The sequence below is a fragment of the Macaca nemestrina genome, chromosome X (genome assembly GCF_043159975.1).
Source record: "Macaca nemestrina isolate mMacNem1 chromosome X, mMacNem.hap1, whole genome shotgun sequence".
In the NCBI taxonomy this organism is placed as follows: domain Eukaryota; kingdom Metazoa; phylum Chordata; class Mammalia; order Primates; family Cercopithecidae; genus Macaca; species Macaca nemestrina.
Window position 1 is genome coordinate 119,449,949 of NC_092145.1, and position 24,243 is coordinate 119,474,191.

At 42.7% G+C, this 24,243-nt stretch overlaps 1 protein-coding gene across 5 annotated transcripts in view; it reads right to left on the reverse strand.

Annotated features, from left to right (window-relative positions):
• LOC105500038 (ubiquitin specific peptidase 9 X-linked) overlaps positions 1–23,649 on the reverse strand; it is a 155,162-nt gene extending 131,513 nt beyond the window's left edge. For 4 of the 5 annotated variants that reach the window (XM_011710092.3, XM_011710078.3, XM_011710088.2 and 1 more), the window contains exon 1: positions 22,355–23,026. The gene's annotated coding sequence lies outside the window, so the exon portion shown is untranslated. Of the gene's footprint in view, positions 1–22,354; positions 23,027–23,382 lie in introns of those variants that run through there. The other variant, XM_011710070.3, reaches the window with a different exon arrangement.
• Between the last annotated feature and the right edge of the window lie 594 nt (positions 23,650–24,243).

The following is a 24,243-nucleotide window of genomic DNA, read 5'->3' on the forward strand; positions in this document are numbered from 1 at the left end:
AACAGAACTACATCCTGCATTCGAAATTCTGGTGGCAGCAGCAATTTATTCTTTTAGAAATGCTCACTAATTGGCCAAACACCCTTATTCAAACCTCCTCCATACTGAGCGTCTGTCAAGTTGTATGTACACAATTAGGGTACTGAAGCTTTTACATACATATAAACTTCAGCATCTTATCCAAAGCATTCTCAAACACAAATTTTTAAGTGGCTGTAGGCAATTTGAGTAATTTTACGTTTAAAAATAACTTTTGGAATGGTGCCATCAGAGGCTCTGTAAATGCTCTCCCAGTGAAACAACCGTAACTGGTGAAAATTATTTTTTTAAAAAACAAAAAACACTAAAAGCCTCTGGAAATTGTCCTAAGGGCATACAGCAAATGAAAAAATAACTTATTTAAGAAAATCTACCATATCTCAATAAGGACAGTCTGTGGCATTTGAGCCAGCTCAGCAGGACAGTAGCTCCACTCCGGAGAATGGCCAAGAACACACCTCCCCTGACCCAGCTCCCAGTTGATGGTATCTCTCCAGGAAGGAAAGACATCCAGCATTTCTCATCACCCCCAACTTTGAGTTGCAGAGGCTCTATTGCAGGCAAGAATGGCTAAGAAGTCTGGGGCTCTTTTCTCCAGCTAGGCACCACTTGTGAGGCAGACGCTCTTAACCCCAGGTGCAGCAGGTCAAGAAAAGCGTGGTCCTAATGGCCCCCACCCTACCTCACTCAGAGTCAAGATTCCATGACAGGCAAAGTCAAGCACCCTGCTCAAGAAGCAGAGGTGTCACTCTGAGAAGTGAGCCACAGTCCAACCCAGTTCTGAAGCGGTGGTGTAAAGATTTTGCCCGGGGGGAAAGGCAGGCCTTAAGAACAGAGTTCTGAAGTTGTCTTAAAGTGAACTATTTGAAACGATACGGTAATATGCTGCCTGAGGGTGTGTTGGAAAACAACAGAAAACAGGAGAGATCATGGCAATAAGCAGCTATCAAAAGACCTACTAAAAATGCAAAAAATTGGCCGGGCGCAGTGGCTCACGCCTGTAATCCTAGCACTTTGGGAGGCCACCGCAGGCGGATCACGAGGTCAGGAGTTCAAGACCAGCCTGGCCAACATGGTGAAACCCCATCTCTACTAAAAACACAAAAATTAGCCAGGTATGGTGGCAGGTGCCTGTAATCTCAGCTACTTGGGAGGCTGAACAAGATTCTGTCTCAAAAAAAAAAAAAAAAAAGAAAAGAAAAAAAGAAAAGAAACCATCAACCAAATTTATTTCAAAAATGAATTCAGGGCCGGGCGCAGTGGCTCACACCTGTAATCCCAGCACTTTGGGAGGCTGAGGCAAGTGGATCACCCCTGAGGTCAGGAGTTTGAGACCAGCCTGACCAACATGGCAAAACCCCATCTCTACTAAAAATACAAAAAAGTAGCTGAGTGTGGCGGCAGGCACCTGTAATCTCAGCTACTTGGGAGGCTGAGGCAGGAGAACTGCTTGAACCCAGGAGGCGGAGGCTGCAGTGAGCCAAGATCGCGCCATTGCACTCCAGCCTGAGTGACAGAGCAAGACTCTGTCTTAAAAAAAAAAAAAAAAAGAATTCAGAAATCACCTTCCAGTATGACAACCTGAGGAGCATGACAAGACACATCCTCAGTTAAAGAACACTGGTAAATGCAATTATGCAAAATTATAAGAAAACAGTATGACTGCATATTTCTCCTTTCTCTTAACTCATTTAAAATGCGTTGTTTAAAACAACACGTGTATAATTCATTGTTGAGCCTATTACATATAGAAATGTTTTCCAGTAACAACATGAATTAACGTGAAACGCATCAAAGATCTAAATTAAGGTAAAAAACTATAGAACTCTTAGAATACATGGGGGCATATCTTAATGACCTAGGATTTGGCAATGGATTCTAACAGGTACAACACCAAAAGCAGGAGCAACAAAATAAATAGATAAATGGGACTTTATCAAAATTTTAAAATTTCTGTGCTCCAAAGAACACTATAAACAGTGAAAAAACAACCCACAGCCCACAAATTACAAGAAAAATATTTTCAAATAATGTGTCCAGTAAGGGACTTGTATCTAGAATACACAAAGAATTCATACAACTCAATAATAACAAAAAGACAACCCAATTGAAAAATGGGCAAAGGATCTGAATGTGTAAGACATACAAATGGTCAATAAGCATACGAAAAGATACTCAGTATCATTAGCCATCAGGGAAATGCAAACCAAAACCACAATGAGATATCACCAGGATGGCTATAATCAAAAAGGCAGAAAATACAAGTGATAGCAAGGATAAGGGGAGAAACTGGAACCCTTGTGCATTGCTGGAAGAAATGTAAAATGGTGCAGTCACTGTGGAAAACGTATGGTGATTCCTCAAAAAATTAAACACAGAATTGGCCGGGCGCGGTGGCTCATGCCTGTAATCCCAGCACTTTGGGAGGTCGAGGTGGGTGGATCACGAGGTCAGGAGTTCAAGACCAGCCTGGCCAAGATGGTGAAATCCCGTCTCTACTAAAAATACAAAAATCAGCCGGGCACGGTGGCGGGATCCCAGCTACTTGGGAGGTTGAGGCAGGAGAATAGCTTGAACCAGGGCTGCAGAGGTTGCAGTGAGCTAAGATGGAGCCACTGCACCCCAGACTGGGTGACAAGAGTGAGACTCTGTCTCAAAAAATAAAAATAAAAAAAAGTTAAACACAGAATTTACATATGATACATACAGCAAACCCACTTCTGGGTATACATTCAAAAGAACTGAAAGGGACTTAAACAAATACTTGTACATCCATGTTCATAGCAGCATTAGTCACAATAGCCAAAATGTGGAAGCACATGTATCTGTTTGACAGATGAATGTGTCAATAAAATAGATATACAAACAATGGAAAATTATCCAGCTTTAGAAAGGAAGGAAATTTTGACATGCTACAACATAGATGAACCTTGAGGGCACTATGTTAACTGAAATAAAGCAGTCACAAAAGGACAAATATTTTATGATTCCACTTATGACATACCTAGAGTCATCAAATTCACAAAGTAGAATACTGGTTGCCACTTTTCCCCCAACACATTAATGTTTTGTACCCACAAGTAACAGAAGCTGAATGTAGCATGGGGTTGGGGGTTATAGGTCTGAACCAGATGCTCATCACCACCACCCCCTACCCCCTTGCATTCTTCTTCTTGGCTTAGTCTGGCCACATGCTCTGTCTCAGAAGTATGTATGCAGTTCCATCTGATATTTATACATCTTAGCCTTGTCTCCCTAACTCAGTCACCCCAATCCTCCCCCTTATACCTGCCCCCCCCTTCCATCAAGCTATCCTTTTTCAAGTACTGTATTTATCGTAGTTTGTCAGAAATTCAGGATCTTTAAAACTGCTATTTTACTGGAATTTTTGTTTTGTTAGTGCTCTAATTATAAAGTAACGCAGCTTTAGAGTGATCAGTTTACTCTTAATCCCATTTTTCCCTATACACATTGTTAGTTTTTGGTACCTGATTTTTGCAGACTATGAGGTTGTTGGCAATGCATATACTGCAACATAGCAGACAGGTCAACAATAGATGATTAGTTCTAACTCCAGGTATCTTTTTTTTTTCTCTCTCTCTCAAAATGGCTAATACCTCCAGAGACTGTTGAAAAGCTTTAATAGAATGCATGTGAAGTACCAGACACACAGAGGGACCCAGTAAAGAGTAGGTGTTTTAACAAGTGCTGGTTATTCCTCTCTTTAAATGCTGATTATTATCCCCTTTTGACAATTCTTATCTTTGAACCTTCAGAGGGTCCCTATAAATATAATCTCTAGATCAGCCCAGAGGAAAATTATTCTCCCAACTATAAATAATCAGAATTTTCTGCTCCTGGCATACATACTACAATTGCTTAGGTTGATTTTTAAATACATGAACAGCCTCAACACTTTTACTGATATAGCTGTTATTCCATTGCATTAACACAGGATCCTACCACATTTTAAAATTATTTTGTCCTATTTTTTAAAAAGTAAATTTCAAGTTAAAGGTTTAGGCCGCGTGAAGTGGCTCACATCTGTAATTCCAACACTTTGGGAGGCCGAGGTGGGCAGATCACTTGAGCCCAGGACTTGCCCAGCACACCAGCCTGGGCAATATGGCAAAATCCTCCTCTACAAAAAAATACAAAAATTAGCTGGGCGTGGCGGCATACACCTGTAGTCCCAACTACTGGGGATGCTGAGGCGGGAGGATGACTTAAGCCTTGGAGTTCAAGGCTATAGTGAGCCATGATCGCACCACTGCACTTCAGCCCGGGTGACAGAGCGAGAACCTGTCTCAAAAAAGGGGGAATCTTACCCTCTAGAAGACAATTCATAGCATAATATTCCTATCAGATTTTGTGTTGGCTCTAAAGAAAATTTGACAGTAGGGAAAATTAAACTAATAATGAGATAAAATTATGTGGTGCTATACAACTTACTAATTATCTGTTGAGTGAAAGAATGAACAAATGAACGACCCTTTTAGGTAGAAATATAAATATATTTCCCATTTCATAAATAGAGAAATAACCTAGTAAATAGAGAATTGCAGTCCCAGTTCCAGTCATCTAATGCCAAATGCTAGGTTTCTATCAATAATACTAAGTAAGCTGGCTCAAGCTTGCAAATTCTGGTTCTACCATAACAGAATTTTCAAAAACTAATCACTCTTTATTTCAATGTTGCTTAAATAAATGCAGAAATGAAATTAGGATTAAATTCCTTATGCTTACTGCTCTTATAACTAAAACCAAAATAAATTTATAAACAAAATACAAATAAAACTATTAAAATAACATGACAGATGGCAGTGTATTACTGAATGCTAAGGCATGGGTTCGAGTTTTGCCTGGCTATACCACCATCATATGTTCCTACTTCTACCTGAATGATTACACTACTCTATACACATAGTGTCCTGTGGCATCATTTGCCCTTGGCACCATCATATTATTCATGTGTTAGGTCTGCCTCTGTTGTTCTCATTAACCCACAAATCTAATGTTACAACTAAGCAAGGCAATAAAAACACAAAGCTAACGTAAGTACTGAAATGATGTTAACAGTTCTTGATTATGAGGCATTCATCTGGATAATCCAAAATGCATATACTAATGTTGAAGAATATCATCAAAATGAAAAAACTTATTTTAAAAAGAAAACACCTGTTTTTAACTCCTTTTATTAATCGTTACAAAGGCTGTGAAGTTCCAATAAATCCCAGTCCCTAAATCAGCCAATAGGTGAGCTATGTTGACTTAATATTAGACATAAGTCACATCAAATGTTACAGAATGCGGGTAGGCCTAACTATCAATCTACTCTGTTGAAACAACAGGTTAAGATAAACTCAAAGTTAGGCCAGGCGTGGCGGCTCAAGCCTATAAACCCAGCACTTTGGGAGGCTAGGGCAGGCAGATCACCTGAGGTCAGGAGTTCAAGACCAGTCTGGCCAACATGGCGAAACCCTGTCTCTACTAAAAAATACAAAAATAAGCCAGGCGTGGTGGCGGGCACCTATAATCCCAGCTACTAGGGAGGCTGAAGCAGGGAGACTGCTTGAACCCAGGAGGTGGAGGTTGCAGTGAGCCAAGATTGCGCTACTGCACTCCAACCTGGGTGAGAGAGCAAGACTCCATCTCAAAAAAAAAAAAAAAAGATAAATTCAAAGTTATCTGTTAACAGCTTTTTACCAATCTTTGTCAAAATTATCTAACTTTTCTAAGTTACTAACCCAATCATGAAATGCTGACCCAATACGCTGAAAACAAAGATCTCATTTCATTTATTCAACATTTTAGACAAGGCAGTATTAATAATTAACTTTTTTTTTTTTGAGACAGAGTCTCGTTCTGTCACCCAGACTTGAGTGCGGGGCGTGATCTCAACTCACTGCAACCTCCACCTCCTGGGCTCAAGCAATTCTCGTGCCTCACCCTCTCAAATTGCTGGGATTACAGGCGTGTGCCACTACACCCCGCTAATTAATTTTTTGTATTTTTAGTACAGACAGGTTTTCCCTATGTTGGCCAGGCTGGCCTTGAACCCCTGACCTCAAGTGATCTGCCCACCTTGGCCTCCCAAAGCGCTTGGATTACAGGCATGAGCCACTGCGCCCAGCCTAATAACTTTGTGTGTCTCCATTGGGTGTTCTTTTTGTCTGTATCTTCCAAAACTACATTGGTTAAGTCATAAATGTAAAGAATCTGAAAAAGCACACCAAAGAATTTCAAATTATTTTTAATTGATGAGATTATCATTATAAATTATATTTAAGTTTTTAAAAATAGCACCCTTGAGATCTAATTCACATACCATACAAATCGTCCATTTAAAGTGTACAAGTCAAAGGTTTTCAGTATATTCAGAGTTGCACAATTATCACCAAAATCAATCTCAGATTATTTTTTTCATTGCCCCCAAAAAGAAACTTCATACCATTAATAGCATTCTCCCTTCCCTCCAACCTCCCCTCGGCCCCATGCTAATCTATTTTGTCTCTATGAATTTGCCCATTCTGGACATTTCATACAAATGGTATCATATGGTATGAGGTCTTTTGTGACTGGTTTCTTTCACTTAAGCACGACGTTTTCAAAGTTCATCTAAGTTGCAGCACGTATCAGTACTTCATTTCTTTTCATTGACAGATAATATTCCATTATATATTTATGTATTCATCACTTGATGGACAATGGACATTTGGGTTGTTTCTGTAATAGTTTTATACACACAAATTCCATTAAGAAAGATCTGAGAAGAAGTATCTTCTAAAGTCATTATTTATTTTTTTTAACTTACTTTGAGACGGAGTCTCGCTCAGTCGCCCCAGGTTGGAGTGCAGTGGTACGATCTCTGTGCTCACTACAACCTCCACCTCCCGGGTCCAAGTGATTCTCCTGCCTCAGCCTCCTAAGTAGCTGGGACTACGGGCATGTGCCACCACACCCAGCTAATCCTTTTTTTTTTTTTTTTTTTTTTGATTTTTGGTAGAGATGGGGTTTCACCATATTGGCCAGGCTGCTCTCCAACTCCTGACCTCGTGATCCATCCGCCCCGGCCTCCCAAAGTGCTGAGATTACAGGCGTGAGCCACAGTGCCTGGCCGGCTCCTCTAAAGTCTTTATATCTTTGCAAAATTAATCCTAAAGATTCGAACACTCAAAATAACACCATGAGGGCTAATACTCAAAACAGAAAAATCTAAAGTGAAAGCTGTATCAAGTTACTGCAAATGAAATTTTCAAATATAACGTTAAAGCAAAAACAAAAACATTAAAAATTTAAAATGTAGTATATAAAAAACAAAAATATTTAAATTCAGTATGTGTTACCTTCTCCCCGTAATTATAGAGACACTATTATTAAACAAAGAGACCAGAGGTCAGCAATTTTTTGACAGAATATCACATATAAAATTAGAAGCACAACAGCTAAAAGCAAGGGATGCTCAACTTTAAAACAGGAGAGTTGGCCAGGTGCAGTGGCTCACGTCTGTAATCCCAGCACTTTGGGAGGCCGAAGCAGGTGGATCACCTGAGGTCAGGAGTTGGAGACAAGCCTGGCCAACATGGTGAAACCCCATCTCGACTAAAAATACAAAAATTAGCTGGGCGTGGTGGTGGGCACCTGTAATCCCAGCTACTCAGGAGGCTGAGGTAGGAGAATCGCTCGAACCCAGGAGGAAGAGGTTGCAGTGAGCCAAGATCACGCCATTGCACTTCAGCCCAGGCAACAAGAGCGAAACTCCATCTCAAAAAAAAAATTTTTTTAATAAAAAATAAAATAAGAGAGTTGCATGCTAAAGACCCTTTTAGCTAGATTTTATGAAAGAGCAAATAATACCTGTGTGCCGTTGGCAAATGCAAGACAGGAGGCAACATTAACAAGGAAAAAATGCTAATTAAAAAGGACGACTGAAAGAACTTATATGCAGTAGAGAGCTCATTTACTCAGACATTATGTAATGCAGTGGTTAACACTAAAGACTGAAGATAAACTGCCTTAGTTTGAATTCCTATTCTACCACTTAACTAGGTGTACAAGCTGGGCAAGTTATTCAACCTCTGTGCCTTGGTTTCCTTATATATACAACAGAGACAGTAATATCTATCTACCTTTTAGAACTGCTGTGAAGAATATAAAGAATGTACGCAGGTGAAGCAATTTCATAGATCCTCACACACAGGTATTAAGTGTTAGTGATTATTACCTGGGAGAAGTTTACAAAGTAGAGTAATAGTAAGAACTAAATTGAACTTATAATTTACAATAGAGCAGCACAATGTGAACACCAAGGAAAAAACATCTAAATTAGCCTGGGATATACTGAAATATGTAAGATGAAATGCTGTCTGGTTTTTGTGTCAAAATGGAAAGGGTAGGTAAAAAGAGACTAGCCATGAGTTGAAGCTGATTGATGGGCATATGGAAGTTTATCTACATCTGTGTGTTTGATTTTTCCTTAATAAAAAGCTTGGAAAGGGAGTAAATTAGAAGAGGGTAGAGAGTATCTATTAAAGGCTTCTCAGAAGAGGGATTAGTCAAGCGTGTGCCACCATGCCTAGCTAATTTTTGTATTTTTAGTAGCGACGGGGTTTCACTATGTTCGTCAGGATGGTCTCGATCTCCTGATCTCGTGATCCACCTGCCTCGGCCTCCCAAAGTGCTGGGATTACAGGCGTGAGCCACCATGACCAGCCAATTAAGTTTTTTTTAAAAGCCTCGTTTCAGAAAATTCATTCAACGAGAGATTTTGAGCTACAAAAGATGTATTGGCCAAGCTTCAAATTTTATAGGTAAGCAAGAGTTAAACAGTAAAGTGACCAGTGAGCATGTGAAAGTATTCTAAACACTAGACACAAACACAAATTTAAGCCACCAGATATTCCTAAACTGCCACCAAGATGGCTAAGATTAGAAACACTGACTGATAATAATACTAAGTGTTGATAAGGAAGAGCAACACGACCTACTGCTAGTAGGAGTTAAAACTGGTAAAACTACTTGGGAAATCTGTTTGGCAGTATCTACTAAAGCTAAACACGTATGTATCCTATAAACCAGCAATTCCAATTCTGGATATGCAGCAAAAGACCACCAAAAGACATATACAAAAGTGTTCATGGTAACACTCTTTATATTGGTGAAAACACTGTGAACAATCTCAAATGTCAGCCAGACACAGAGGCTCACACCTGTAATCCCAGCACTCTGGGAGGCTGAGGCAGTAGGATCGCTGGAGCCCAGGACCTCGAGACCAGCCTGAGTAACATAGTGAGACTCTATCTCCATAAAAAAATAAAACCAATTATCTGGGCATTGTGGCATGTGGCCATGGTCCCAGCTACTCGAGAGGCAGAGGTGGGAGGAATCGCTAGAGCCTGGAAGGACAAGGCTGCAGTGAGCTGTGATCACACCACTGCACTCCAGTCTGAGTAATAGATCAAGACCCTGTTTCAAAACAACAAAAAAACCCCACCTCAATCCAACAGAATGGATAAATAAATCATGTATGTAATACAATACTATACAGTAATGAAAAAGACGAAGTTGGCTGGGCACGGTGGCTCATGCCTGTAATACCAGCACTTTGGGAGGCCGAGGCAGGCCGATCACCCGAGGTCAGCAGGTCGAGACCAGCCTGGCCAATGCGGCAAAACCCCATCTCTACTAAAAATACAAAAATTAGCTGGGTGTGGTGGCGGGCGTCTGTAATCCCAGCTACTCGGGAGGCTGAAACAGGAGAATCGCTTGAACCCGGGAGGCAGAGGCTACAGTGAGCCAAGCTCGCGCCACTGCACTCCAGCCTGGGCAACACAGCAAGACTCCATCTCAAAAAAAAAAATAAAGAAAAAGACAAAGTTAGTGATCATGTGTTCAGCAAAAGCAGCCAGATACAAGAATATATAGTATATTACTCCATTTATCTGAAGTTTAAAAATTGGCATAACATTCATTAAAAGAGAGGTCAGGCCGGGCACAGTAGCTCACGCCTGTAATCCCTGCACTTTGTGAGGCCGAGGAGGCCAGATCACTTGAGGTCAGGAGTTCAAGACCAGCCTGGCCAACATGGCGAAACTCCTGTCTCTACTAAAAATACAAAAATTAGCCAGGCATGGTGGCAGGCACTTGTAGTCCCAGCTAGTCTGGAGGCTGAGGCAGGAGAATGGCGTGAACCCGGGAGGCGGAACTTGCAATGAGCCAAGATCGCGCCACTGCACTCCACCCTGGGCAACAGCGAGACTCCATCTCAAGAAAAAAAAAAAAAACAGACAGAGGTCAGGGTATTTGGGATTTTATGGGGAGGAGGTAGAGGCATAAGGGAACCTTACAGGGTGCTGCAAATATTCTATATCTTGATCTGAATGACTACACAGATGTACGTATTTTCTAAAAATTTATCAAGCTATACAATCTAATATTTGTGCATTTTACTGTAAGTTATATATATCAGTTAAAGTAAAATTTACAGTAGATAAGTCACTCAAAAGATAACATCACAACTTCTCTTGGCAGTCCAAGACACTGGTTCTCAAAGATCCCTGAGACCCTTTCAAGAGGTCAGAGTCAAAATTGTTTTCATAAGACTTTACTTGCAACTTTCACTGTCATTCTTTCTCAAGTGTACTATGGAGTTCTTCCAAAGGTTATATAATGTATTATATCGCAATAGATTGAAGGCAGGAGGAGGCAGAGAATCCAGTTGTCTTCTATTAAGCTAGATATGAGATTTGTAAAACATGTAAACTAATGCCTCTCTTCTCACTAATTTTTGTTCTGGAAAAGTTATTTTTCATAAAAATATTATCTACATTGACCTGCAGTGGGGTTTTGTTACTTTTAAAAGCATACACAACTTTATTAAATGTCTGTTTTCATTTCTAATACAGTAAATAATCAATGGCTGTAACCCCACATAAACAAAAGCTCTTTGGGGTCTTCAATAATTTATAAGAGTATAAAAGCATCCTGAGAGCAAGAAGTTTGAGAACGACTCACCTAAGAAACACAATAAAAATAAGCTTCTTTTGCTAGTTCTCTTACAGTAATAAGAAATGAGGTATCAACATTTTCTCTGAAACCATCTGTGCCAGGTAAAAATCACTGTTACTGTATTTATCTGTGTATTTTCATCTTCAATTCAGAAAAAATAATTTTCCCCTAAATATTATTTCCCCTAGCAGGCTATACCACTTTTTAGCAACAGTTATGTTATTAAAGCTCAAGCTAGACTGCAGATGAAAACTTAACCAAACTTTAAGTTGCTCTGCCAACAAAGAAATTATACCCCTGGCTACAAAGTCTATGGTCCCTAAATTCACAGTACAAGCTGTGGGCCAAGCACAATTAACCCACAGGATTCTAAATAAAATAAAGCCCTTCAGACCACACAAAGGAGAAACAAGGGGGAGCAGACATTCAAGTTGTCGGATTGACAAGTAAATGGAGGAATATAACCAACTCCTAAACCCATTAACGTGTTTTTACCTTTTTTATTTTCCTTTACTTGACAATTTCTCTTCTCTAGACTACAGATTTTTCCACATCTCTAGGAATAAAGATAAAATTTAAGAACTTAAAAAAGTAGTAAACTCACCTCTTGTCCAACATCTTGGTTTTACAGAGTCATGAAGACCCAAGAGGTTAGCTAAGTGATTTAACACAGGGAGTTGGGTAAGTGGAACTAAAGCACAGCTCTTGACCAGGCTCACGCCTGTAATTCCAGCACTTTGGGGAACCAAGGCAGGCTGATCACCTGAGGTCAGGAGTTTGAGACCAGCCTGGCCAACACAGTGAAATCCCGTCTCTACAAAAAATAAAAAAATTAGCCGTGGGTGGTGGTGCCTGTAATCTCAGCTACTTGAGAGGCAGAGGCAGGAGAATCGCTTGAACCCGGGAAGCACACGTTGCAGTGAGCTGAGATCGCACCACTACACTCCAGCCTGGCCAGCAGAGTGAGACTCTGTCTCAAAAAATCAATAAAATAAAAAAATAAAACACAGATCTTGTGAATCCAAGTCCAGTACCCTTCCACTGACTACATTCTCACTTAAAATAAAGCTAACCTCCAAAATAGGAAGCAATGAAATCATTACAATTATTTAAACGATCAGATTATTCACCTATGTTTGTATGTCAAAGTATTTTAAGGCAACATAACATCTACACACACCAAGGAGAGGCTACAATTAATGCTCTCTGGATGCCAGAGTCTAACCCCTTACGGGGGGGAGGAGGGTGTGGGGGGACGATGACACTTTTGCTTTGATAATTCACTGTTTAAGGAACCACATTGGGAGAGTAGTCATTCTGTAACCCAGATTCCTTTCTCTCGATGACCTTTCAACAGATCTCAACAGACAGCAGCTCTCAGTGAGGAAAGGGAATTGGGAGGTGGCAGGAAAAGTTGAAAGGGAAGACAATAGAGGTGTTCTGCTTTTTAGCTCAGTACTCCATTCTGCGGCAGAAAAGCCAAACTGAAATTAGCAGCACCTCCCTCATACCATGGGAGCACCCCATTGATCTCCTTCCTTTATTCCATTCCCTAATCATTATTTCTTATCTTTCACAAGGACGGTTAAAATACCATCTCAATCCCCCGAGATCCAACTCTCCAACATATCTGCCATGAATGCCACCAGAATTATCTTCCGAAAACAAATACAAATCTAATGTCTCCTTTCACTTAAACTTGAAAGTACATCTCTCATTACCTTAACAGTAAAAGGCAAATGTACTAACATGGCACTCAAGGTCACCCCTTGTGATTTTAGCTTCACGCAAACTACCTTTCAGTCCCATCTCCCATAACCCCTCCCCTCCCAGTATCTCTAGTGTTCCTTCCACACTCTCCTACTAGTTCTTACTCTGAAAACATTATACTTCCACACTTTCATTGCTCCATGTCAAATAATGGTTCTCAATGTTGCCCCTAGGGCACAACTGGCAAGGTCTGAAGACATGGGGGGGGGGCGGCTATACCATTGGCATCTTGTGGGTAGAAGCCAGGGCTGAGTAGGACAGCACCTCACAAAAAAGAATTATCTGGCCCAAACTGTCAATAGTGTCAAGGTTAAAAAACCCTGCCTCATCTCAAGTTGCTCCCCCTGCCCGGAAGTCCCTGCTCTAATCTAAATCTAAAGTACATCTTTGAGGACCTCATCCAATGCCAAACAATGATTTCTCCATCTCTCCTACTACACTTTTCACACCTCCATTTAATACAGCTGTAATTGCACTGTATAATTGTCTGGCTCACCATCTTCAGAGCCTTGAAAGTAGAGAATCATCTTCATATACCCTCTGGTGACTAAAATGGCACAGGTTGAGCATCCCTTATCTGAAAAATCTGGAATCCAAAACGCTCCAATATCTGAACTTTTTTTTTGTTTTTTGAGATGGAGTCTTGCTCTGTCACCCAGGCTGGATGGAGCATAGTACCGCGATCTGGGTTCACTGCAACCTCCACCTCCCGGGTTCAAGGGATTCTCCAGCCTCAGCCTCCTGAGTAGCTGGGATTACAGGTGCACACCACCACACCTAGCTCATTTTTATATTTTTAGTAGAGACGGGGGGGGTCTCACCATATTGGCCAGGCTGGTCTCGAACTCCTAACCTCAAGTGATCTGCCCACCTCAGCCTCCCACAGTGCTGGGATTACAGGGGTGAGCCACCGCACCTGGCCTCAAATTTCGGATTTTGAATTTTCACTCACCCACAAGTAATATTCCAAATATTCCAAAATCTGGGGGAAAAATTACAAAATCGGGCACACTTCTGATCCCAAACATTATGGATAAGGCATACTAACTCAATCCTTCCCATAATGCACCGAGGATAACAAAGCAATCCTCAGCTGACACTGACATGGCTCAGATAATGATATGCACTGACATCAGACAAGAAACACGCCGGGCATGGTGGCTCACACCTGTAATCCCAGCACTCTGGGAAGACGAGGTGGGTGGATCACCTGAGGTCAGGAGTTCAAGACCGGCCTGGCCAAAATGGTGAAACCCCATCTCTACTAAAAATACAAAATTAGCCGGTATAGTGGCACCCACCTGTAATCCCAGCTACTCACGAGGTTGAGGCTGGAGAATCACTTGAACCTGGGAGGCGGAGGTTGCAGTGAGTCGAGATCATGCCATTGTACTCTAGCCTGGGCAACAACAGTGAAACTCTATTTCAAAAAAAAAAAAAGAAAAAAGAAATACACCCGTAGACACTACAGTAGGTTCCTACTCCAACACTCAGTCTGGCCCCACAACCCCTCTTGCCTCAGCTCAGCACGCTCCAAGTCAACTCTTAAGAATCCTGGATAATTAATTATATCTACAAAGAACACAGTAAACAGATAATATACACACTAATTGAGTAAATGAGATTTTCTATATTTTCAAAAGTCTGGACATATGCTGTACATAGCCAGTATCCTTTCACATTCCCCAAAATGTGAGAGAAGTCAAAAATTTCAAAAACAGTCACATGTTTTTAGGGGATTTTCCCACTCACAGAGTACAGAAAATTTTATTTCTAATTATACCCTCACCTTTCAAATTCATTCATAAACTTCATCATATATTTGCCACACTTAATTCCTATTTCATTCTAATTATTTCATTCACTATTTGAACAAAGCCAACTAACCAAACCAACAAGCACAACTTAATCCAGTAAGGTTTAAGATTCATATCCCTAACCAGTTCCCTCTGTCTCAAGGATATTTAAGACCTCCAGGTAGGCTGGGCATGATGGCTCACACCTGTAATCCCAGCACTTTGGGAGGCCGAGGCAGGCAGATCACCTGAGGTCAGGAGTTCAAGATCAGCCTGACCAAGATGGAGAAACCCCGTCTCTACTAAAAACACAAAATTAGCCATGTGTGGTGGTGCATGACTGTAATCCCAGCTACTAGGGAGGCTGAGGCAGGAGAATCACTTGAACCCAGGAGGCGGAGGATGCGGTGAGCCAAGATCGCGCCATTTATTTTTGTTTTCCACTCATTCTTATAAAAGGGCAAAATACACCTGAACTTGCACATAAACGCAAGATACTGCTGTACAAATACAGCAAAGCTGCTGAAACCAAACTATTCTCAGGCAATACCACCTTGCAATAAAAAGAAACCCTTTCATCAGCTAATGTACAGAAGTCTGAACCCAACTTAAGGAAAGGATTCAGAGTTGTTAACATATAGTGTATCAAATAGAAGGTCGAGCACAGTGGCTCAGGCCTATAATCCCAGCAACACTGGCAGGTCAAAACAGGAGGATCATCTGAGGCCAAGAGTTTGAGACCAGCCTGGGAAACACAGCAAAACCCGTTCTCTACCAAAAATTAACCAGGTGAGGTGGTGCAGGCCTGCAGTCCTACTTACTCGGTAGGCTGGAGTGCGAGGATGGCTTGAACCCAGGAATTCCAGGCTACAATAAGCTACGATTGTGCCACCACACTCCAGCCTGAGTGACAGCGAGACCCCCTCTTAAAAAAAAAAAAAAATCGCTGCTCTTAACTAGGGGCTGGCAAAATATGGTAACAGACCAATTCCAGCCTCCTGTTTTTGTACAGCTCGCAAGCTAAGAATGGATTTCACACAGAACATTTGTACTCAATTTGATGACAGGGAACACTCAACTTTACCCAATAAAGCAAAATACTGTATTACCTCCCCTCCACACACACACACACCAAATTGTTTTTCTCATTAGACCTAAGTTATACATAACTGTATTTAATTATATTTTTTATTTCACCAATAAAAAATTTACCCAATGTCCTCAATTTTGCCTCTTAGCCCACGAATCCAAAGTATTTACTATGAGGCCCTTTACAGAAAAAGTTTACTGATCTCTGCTCTGAACTCCAGCGATGTTACCAAGCAGAGCAACCAAAACTTTGTACACTACATCTCGACCACAGAGAAAACACTGTTAGGCAGAAATGGGTCCAATACCATACGGTGACTTCCACGCTCTCTGGGGTCCAAGTTAATAATGAGCGGCCTTACTTAGGAGTTCTAAGTAACCAGTTAACAGAAAAGACCAGAAATGAGAGATGTAACCAACAGCCTCAATTTATAACTCTCAATAGCCACCAAAGTCAGCAGGAATAAAATGGACATAGCTTCACCACTCACTTTTTCCTTTCCACCCAATTCGCAGCCTCTGTAGAAGATGGGATCTAATATCCAAGATCACCAGCTCAAACTCATCCCAAGGAAAACAATTCCTTTGATTATGGTTGACTAACATGGGTCGAACATGTTCAAAGCTCACATGATTAATAAGAATAAACTATAGGGTGCCATAAAATGAAGATGCATCAATTCTGTACAAGAGGCTGGAGGTAGTGCAAGTTAAATACTGCCCCAGATTTTCCCATTCAGGTAATCAAATGGTTATTATAAACAGTATTATTCTAGGTGCTCTGTAATACACAAAGGTAAAGGACAGAATCCCTGACCTTATTATCCATTACCAGAGAGACAATTTAATGTTAATTTTATGAGTGACTACAGAGAATTTAATAATTAATGTGATCTGACAGATATAGAAATAGCTTCATAAAGAAGGTAGTCTATGGCATGCTATCTTGGTCAAGTTACTTCACCTTTCACCTCTTTGAGCTATTTTTCTCATCTGAAAAATGAAGGGTCTGACTAGAAAGAACTGAGATCTCTTCCAGGACTCCTCGTTGTAATGGGATTAGTAAGACAAATGACTCCAAGTAGTAAAAAGAATTAGAAAAAATAAGCAAAATAGCAAGAATATGATAAACTACTTTCATCCAACAGTTACTAAATGTCTGTATGCCAGGCACTTTCTAGGTGCTAAGGATATATCAGTGACTTAGAATGAAAGCCACTAACCTTAAAGATAGAATTTGAAGGACAAAACTAATCAAAACACCTAAACAAAGTAAATTAAATAGAAAAACACGCTGTGCAGAGATAACAGAGCATTAATACAGCAAAGGAATGGCAGGAGTAAGGGGTGACACCAGAGTATGTAATTTCCAGTCAAAAATTAACAGCATCAGAAGTATAGCTATTCCTAAAGCCAGGATGCCAAGAATTTCAAAAGAACCTATTTCTACTATACCTGACATTTGGGCTCACTGGAGAAAATTGGAGTTCAGAATGAAATTCTATTTAAAGTGACAAAAAAATTCAATTGGCATATACCATAACAAAGTTTTTTTTTTTTTTTTTAATAACAACTTAATCCAATCTCTCCTATGAGGTACATAAAAGAATGCCAGAAAATTAGCACTAAAGACTTTAGAGATCAGCTAGTCCAGCCCACCTCACTTCACATGTTAGCTTCTAGACTACAGTAATATCTAGAACAGCGCCTAGCACATAGCAGATGCCCCATAAGTATTTGTGGAATGGATTAAAAAGGAAACAAATGTCTTAACAGATATTAATGTTTATAGTAAAGCTGGAACCGTAACACTGAGAAGGTGCTAAGTGACAATAAATTTGATATGTATGTGCAAATATACTGTATATATTACGTTTGAGTGTGGAATCCCTGTCTCTTCTAGTGTTTGAGCTTTTCACTGCATGTCTGTGTTTCAGTCCGTAATTTTTGACTGTGTGACTAACAAAACGAAACTCAAGCAAGAGTACTACTGCCTAACGGTGGAACACATGCAAAGGGTCTCAGATCTCCCCTTTCCCTAAAAGGGATGGCAAAAAAACCCTGGTTACACATCAGACTCACCTGTAGAGCAAATATATATTTTGAAAAAGCTCCACAGATGATTGGTACACAGAGGTGGTAGAAAATCCTTGTTAGGCAGTGACTGAGAATAAAACTGAAAATCCATTTGCTGCCAAACATAAGGTATGTGTGTTTACACATGTTGAAGCCACCAAGATTTAGCATGGGTATGTTTGAAGAATAAATTTTAGGTAAGCAATCTCATCCTAACAATATACTTTTTCACAAGTTATTCCTTAAAAGTATATTACAATGGTCATCACTTTATAATCCACAATAACTAAATGATAAATTCAATGCCCAATATAGGTAAGTGTTAGAAGTTTTAAGTCTTTTTTCCTTATAACAATTACATCAACTTTTTTCATGATCCCTGGAGTCCCATTTTCTATGATATAATTTAACAAAAAGATCTTTGAGGAATCTTGTGTCACACTAAGAATGCTCATAGGGCCAGGCCCAGTGGCTCATGCCCGGAATCCTAACACTTTGGGAGGCCCAGGTGGGCAGATCGCTTGAGCCCAGGAGTTCAAGACCAGCTTGGGCAATATGGCAAAATCCCATCTCTACAAAAGACAAAAAAAAAAAAAAAAAAAAAACAAATAGCCAGGCACAGTGGCAAGCGCCTGTAGTCCCGGCTACTCAGGACGCTAAGGTGAGAGGATCACCTGAGCCCAGGAGAGGTCGAGGCTGCAGTGAACCGTGACCACTCGAGCCTCGGTGACAGAGCGAGAATCTGTCTCCAAAAAAAAAAAAAAAAACACCTCATAGATCCTGAACTCCTATAGGCTTCCCCGCTGCCATCCCCCCACCATGCAGAATTTGGTCCAATGGACCAAGTGGATTAAGAGACAGAAACTTCAAATAAATGTCTGGTACTGTTATTTCATTTGTTCCATAAAACAATTATACATCAATCCCGAAACAACACAAAATTCAAAACGCTTAATTAAAATCAAACCGATTTTGACTAAGACAAATAAAACTCTAAATTCTCAAACTGAGATAACAGAATTTCATGTGATACTAAATGGTCATTTATGAGATCATTTAAGTAAATTACTAGGAGACAAACGCATAGTTTCTACACCTTTTAGGAATGTTGTCTAATATTTTCTCATAAACTCACCAACTAAACTATCACCCTGAGCATGCTGGAAGATATATGGAAAGGGAGAAACCTATTTGCCATATAGCTTTTAACATATCCCTTGGGCAACCAAGATATTTATCAAATTGGAGACTATCTTGATAGTCTTAAAAACTAAACTATATCTAAACCTACTCTGGTACAAGAAACAAACCAAAAGCTCTAAATGCTTTTTTAAAAATAGCAATCAGTGTCATTTCACTAACATAGCACAGTAGTTGAAGCACCACTGGTTGAACCTGACAGACCTCAGACCCATCTCCGTAAGGCAATAAATGGAAAATGCTTAACAGTGCTGACACATAATTAACGCTCAAATGATAATCATGCTAATAACTGAAAACAATTGAGAAAAAAATCCATTTTCTTATTTATCCACTTGAAAGTTCTAACAAGATGATAAAAACAATAGCCCAGTGGTTTTCAACTCCCAAATGCATGTAAGAATCATCCACAATGCTTTTAAAATATACCTTTGCCCAGGCCCCATATCAGACCAATTAATCAGTCTCTGGGGGTGGAACCCAGGGATCAGTTTTTTTAATTGTTGTTCTTGTTTTTTAACCAGGCCCAGTGATTCTCATGTCCAGTCAGGGTTGAGGTCCAATGTATTAACTCTTTCCCAAATACTAACGTTAGACTCTATGTTAAAATAATACAAGAACTTAGCAATAAATAGGATGGCTTTCAAAAATACAGCTCCAAAAAGAACCAAATGAAAACTAAAATACGTTTTCTTCCCTTTTTGAAAAAAGAGAAAAACGATTCGAGACTCAGAAAACATACCTACAAGAGGGGAAACATAATGTAGGCTACCATAAAAAGTAATACGTTCTTTCAGAATAAAAACCAACTAACTCAATCTCAGGATAAGAGCCCCCTCACCTTCACTGCCCAAAAGACTTACAAAAACACTAACCCATTAACACACACTGCTAGATATTTCAAATAACGAATTCTTAAATCTGTTTTAAACAAAGATTGGTTTTAATACTAAAATTTTGAAACTAAAACGTTAGAAATCGATCTTATTAAATAAAAATAAGCTCAAAGACGCTTGTTGTGTGACCAACTAATCAAGAACTGGATGATTGGCAAATTCACGACAAACAACCATTTCAAAACCATAAGCTGCATTATATTACCACCATGTCAAAGAAAAATCTGAGAAGATAGCAAAGAAATCTCATATCTTAAGACATTAAAAACAAGACTCTGAAAGAAAAAAGATCTAAAATAAATCCTACTTGAGCATTCCATAGATAAAACATGAGAACTGGGAGGCTGAGGCGGGCGGATCACGAGGTCAGGAGATCGAGGCCATCCTGGCTAACACGGTGAAACCCCGTCTCTACTGAAAATACAAAAAATTAGCCGGGCGTGATGGCACGCGCGTGTAGTCCCAGCTACTCGGGAAGCTGAGGCAGGAGAATCCCTTGAACCCGGGAGGTGGACGTTGCAGTGAGCCGAGATCGTGCCACTGCACTCCAGCCAGGGCGACAGACAAAAAAAACAAAAAAAACAAAAAAAAAACACCATGCGAACTATGGACTATGGAACACCAAACTAGAGACCCCAATAACCTGGTGAAAGGTAAAATATGCCCTTCAAAGTTCCTTCCTGAAGTAACTTAAGATTCACACATGTACTGTTGCTGGTGCTATTACTCCCTCCAGAAATTCTCAGAAACTACCAAGGTCAGCAAACAAAAGAAACATGAGAACGTTGATAACCAGAATTACAAGTTACACGTTCATGCAAAAAAAAAAAAAAAAAAATACAAGAAAAGGGGTAGAGATAATTAATATAGTCCAAATGTCCTATTTTTAAATTAGAGAAAACAAAACAGTAAAATACCAAAGACATTTTGAGTTCACCTGTGGAACACCAATTCCAAATACTTCAAGCTTTCACTCCACCCAAACGCTGGAACGATAAAGTTTAAAGGGTTAAAGTTAGATGTATGACACAGCACATTAGTTTAAAAATTGAGAAAAAGAATGTTGACATTTTTTATATTTAATACATAATTCTTCAAGAATTTGAAGGAATTTGCTGAAACCAAAATGGCAGCCCAGCGAATTAGAAGACCAGCGAGATCTAAAGGAGAGTTTGTAGTCTCTATTTTTAAGTTCAAGTGTACTAACCAGCCAAGCTAGTCATGGTGAAGGAGTTACCTAAGGGTAATTAGCTCCGAGAGGGTTAAGTACCTGCTGGAAAGTTTCCTAATCAATGCACCCCAAATTATTCCCCTCAAAAGTGAAAGTATACATACGTTAGGTAGATTCAGGGACTCATGGGTTTCCAGGTAAAAGAGCGGCACACACACTTCTCTCGCCGAAAAATAAAGTATGAATAATCTATACCTACAACTTGCTTAAACTAAAAGACAATCTGAAACAATTATATACACCTGTAAACTGCACCGTGTAAATTCAATTAACGTTATAACTATGGAACTTCCAAAAAATAACATGCTTAATTTAAGCAGGTTCTACTAGAAATTTTGCAAATTCTGGTGTAAGTTCTAGTCGCTACAGAAATCCACACAAATAATTGAAGAAGCCATCTATACACCTGCTCTATAACTCTTTAACTTATTTCACAATGAATGAAAAATCAGCCATTTATCCAACCCTAAGCCTCACGTCACAAGAATCTGAAGATCTGATCACTAATAAACTCGCACATGCTAATATTTGCAGAAACAGTTAAAAATAGAAAGATAATAGGTCCAAGCTAGCTTGGAAGCGATTTCTGCACTCAAAAACCCCTTTCACGGCTTTGGCCCTCTGCAAATTAAGCGGGGTTAAGGAAGTGTAGGAGGCCGATAACCCAGCTCCGACTCCAGGAGCCCAGGGCCGGGGAGAAACTGCGGGTTATCGCGGGAGGGTGGGGGGAGGCGGACAAGTCGTCAGGCCTGATAGCCAGGCGTAGCCGAGGCCTAGCTCCCCGACTCCAAATCACTCCACCTCAGTAATGGCGTTTGGTGTCAAGTGGAACCAGACCGGGCAGGAAAGCGGCCGCCGGGCCGGGGACGGCCAGCCCCCAAACCGACCCGGGCCCCGGGTGCGGACGGCGGGGGGGCTGCCCGCCACGCCCGGAGACTCCATCCTCCTACTCGGCCCCAGACAGGACGGGAAGGGGGAGGAGGGGGAGGGACGGAGCCGTCAGCCATTTTCCCTTACAGTCCAAAACACACAAGACACGCTCTCGGGACACCGGCTCCACACACAACACGGCCCCGCGCGCCCGCCCAGCCCGGGCCGGAGGAGGGGGAACGGGGAAGCCCCGGCCCGGCCGGCAGCCGCCGAGGGAAGAAGCTCACACACACGCACACCCCCCTCGCCCTCCTCCCCTCACCCACATCCAGCTGTTGGCCCCGGGAAGGCGCGTCGCCCCGGTGCAGCTGGCCACTCACCGCACGACACAGACGTCTTCTCAGAACCAGGGCACGTGGAGGCGGGAGACAGCAAGCGACGCTGGGGCTCGGTCTCGGGACAAGACCTACCCTGGGTGCATCCCAGGCCCGTGGGTGACCGGCAACAAAGTGTATTGAAAGGCTGCGGCGGCCGGGCTCGGGGCTGAGGGCGTCTCAACCAAAAGGCTGCACACCCGGCGCCGGAACTCGCTTCTCGCCGCGCCCGCCTCCTCCTCCTCCTTGGCCGGCTACGGCCCTCTTCCCCCTTCTCCCCTCAGGCTGGGGCTCTCGCTGAGCTCAGACGGGCTCCGGGCGGTGCGTTTCTCCTGCGTCACCTCCTCCTGCTCCTCCTCCTGCAGCGACGGCTTCACCTTCCCCTAGTCGCCGCCTCTGTCCCCGTTCCGGGCCTGGTGGCTTTGCAGCAGCTCTCTCCTAGCTCCCGGCGCCGACCCAAGCACCGGGCGCTAAGGCGGCCGCCTCCCGCGAGAGAGAGGCGGCGGCGGAGGGCTCCCGCGAGGCCCGGGAGCTGTGCAAGGCGGGGAGGGGCTCGGCGCGGCAGAGGCCCTGACGGGGCCGGGTGCGGAGAGGTTGCGGCTCCGGCGGCGGCGGAGACTAGCGTCCGCAGCCGCGGATGCCCGTCCTCGTCAATATGGCGGATCCGGCAAACCAAAAAAAAAAAAAAAACCGCTCGGCCAGTGGCGGCGGCGGTAGCGGCGACGGCGGCGGCAGCAGCGGCGGCGGCGGCGGCGCAGACTCCCACTAGCCCCAGAGCCGCCCAAGACCCGAAGTTCTCCGCCCCCGTCAGACCCCGCCCCTCTCAGGCCCCTCCTTTCGGGCCTCCCCCTGCTCCTGCCCAGCCCCCTCCCGCTCAGCTGCCCCCTCTTCTCCCGCCTCCACCCCGGACCGTCAAGGCTGGGAGAGCAGCGCGAGCCGCCGAGGGGGCCGGGCTTGGGCGCGAGCCGCTGGGAACCCGGAGAGCTAGGGTGGGGGAGGGGAAGACAATGCGGTAAAGATTGTTCGCGCAGTACCGTTTCTTCCGGCTGGCCCCTTCAGGGTCGTGCTACCGCCAGAAATCCTGTTCCATGCCCCTCGGCTCAGGAGCGGGACGAGGGCAGAGGTGGCTCTAGGACCGAAGTTGGGGAAGGGAGACCCGAAAAGATCTGGCACACCACGCCGGAGGGGCTGGGCGGCAGGGACTGGCGGGGTGTGCGGTCACGACGGGGTTAATCGCGTGAGCCGCAGCCGCGTCGCTCATAGTTTGACTCTGGCCGCTTGTTTTTGTTCCATTGTGAACCGTGGCCCCACCGACAAGAACCCGGATGATGACGTCACCGGCCTCCCCCTTTTCCGGGATCGTGGGGGGAGGGGCGCGGAAAGATGAGATCCCGAGACCACGCGCTGGGCTGTCGCCGCCGCGGTGCCTGGAGGTCCCGGCGGCGCAGCTGACCCGCGTCACGTGACGCACGAGCTGGCCGGGCCACTGGGCTGCGGGGGCGCGAGGTCCCGAGGGCCTGGCCACCTGCTTGGCGCCGATAGGGGGAAGGTGTGGCTATCTCCTGCAGCGGAAGGAGGGGGCGTGGGGAGTGAGGTCCTTTTCCCCACCCCGCGAGGGAGGTGCTCTGGGAAACACTTTCACACGATCTCGCAGCATCAGTACTTGAAAGCGTTTAGGCGTCCTCACAGCGTAACTGACGGGACTGACAACCTTGTTGGCTATAGGAGCCCTTCAAACAGACCAGGAAAGAAAAAAATTATAAAGTACCCCAGACGGCTTAGCGAATAGGCCGTACTTGATATGGCAAGATTAGCCTCCATTGCCAGATCATCAGCACGATTCGGTGTTAGAACCCGGAAGAAACTTATGAACCCATCCGCTGTGTCATGGACTA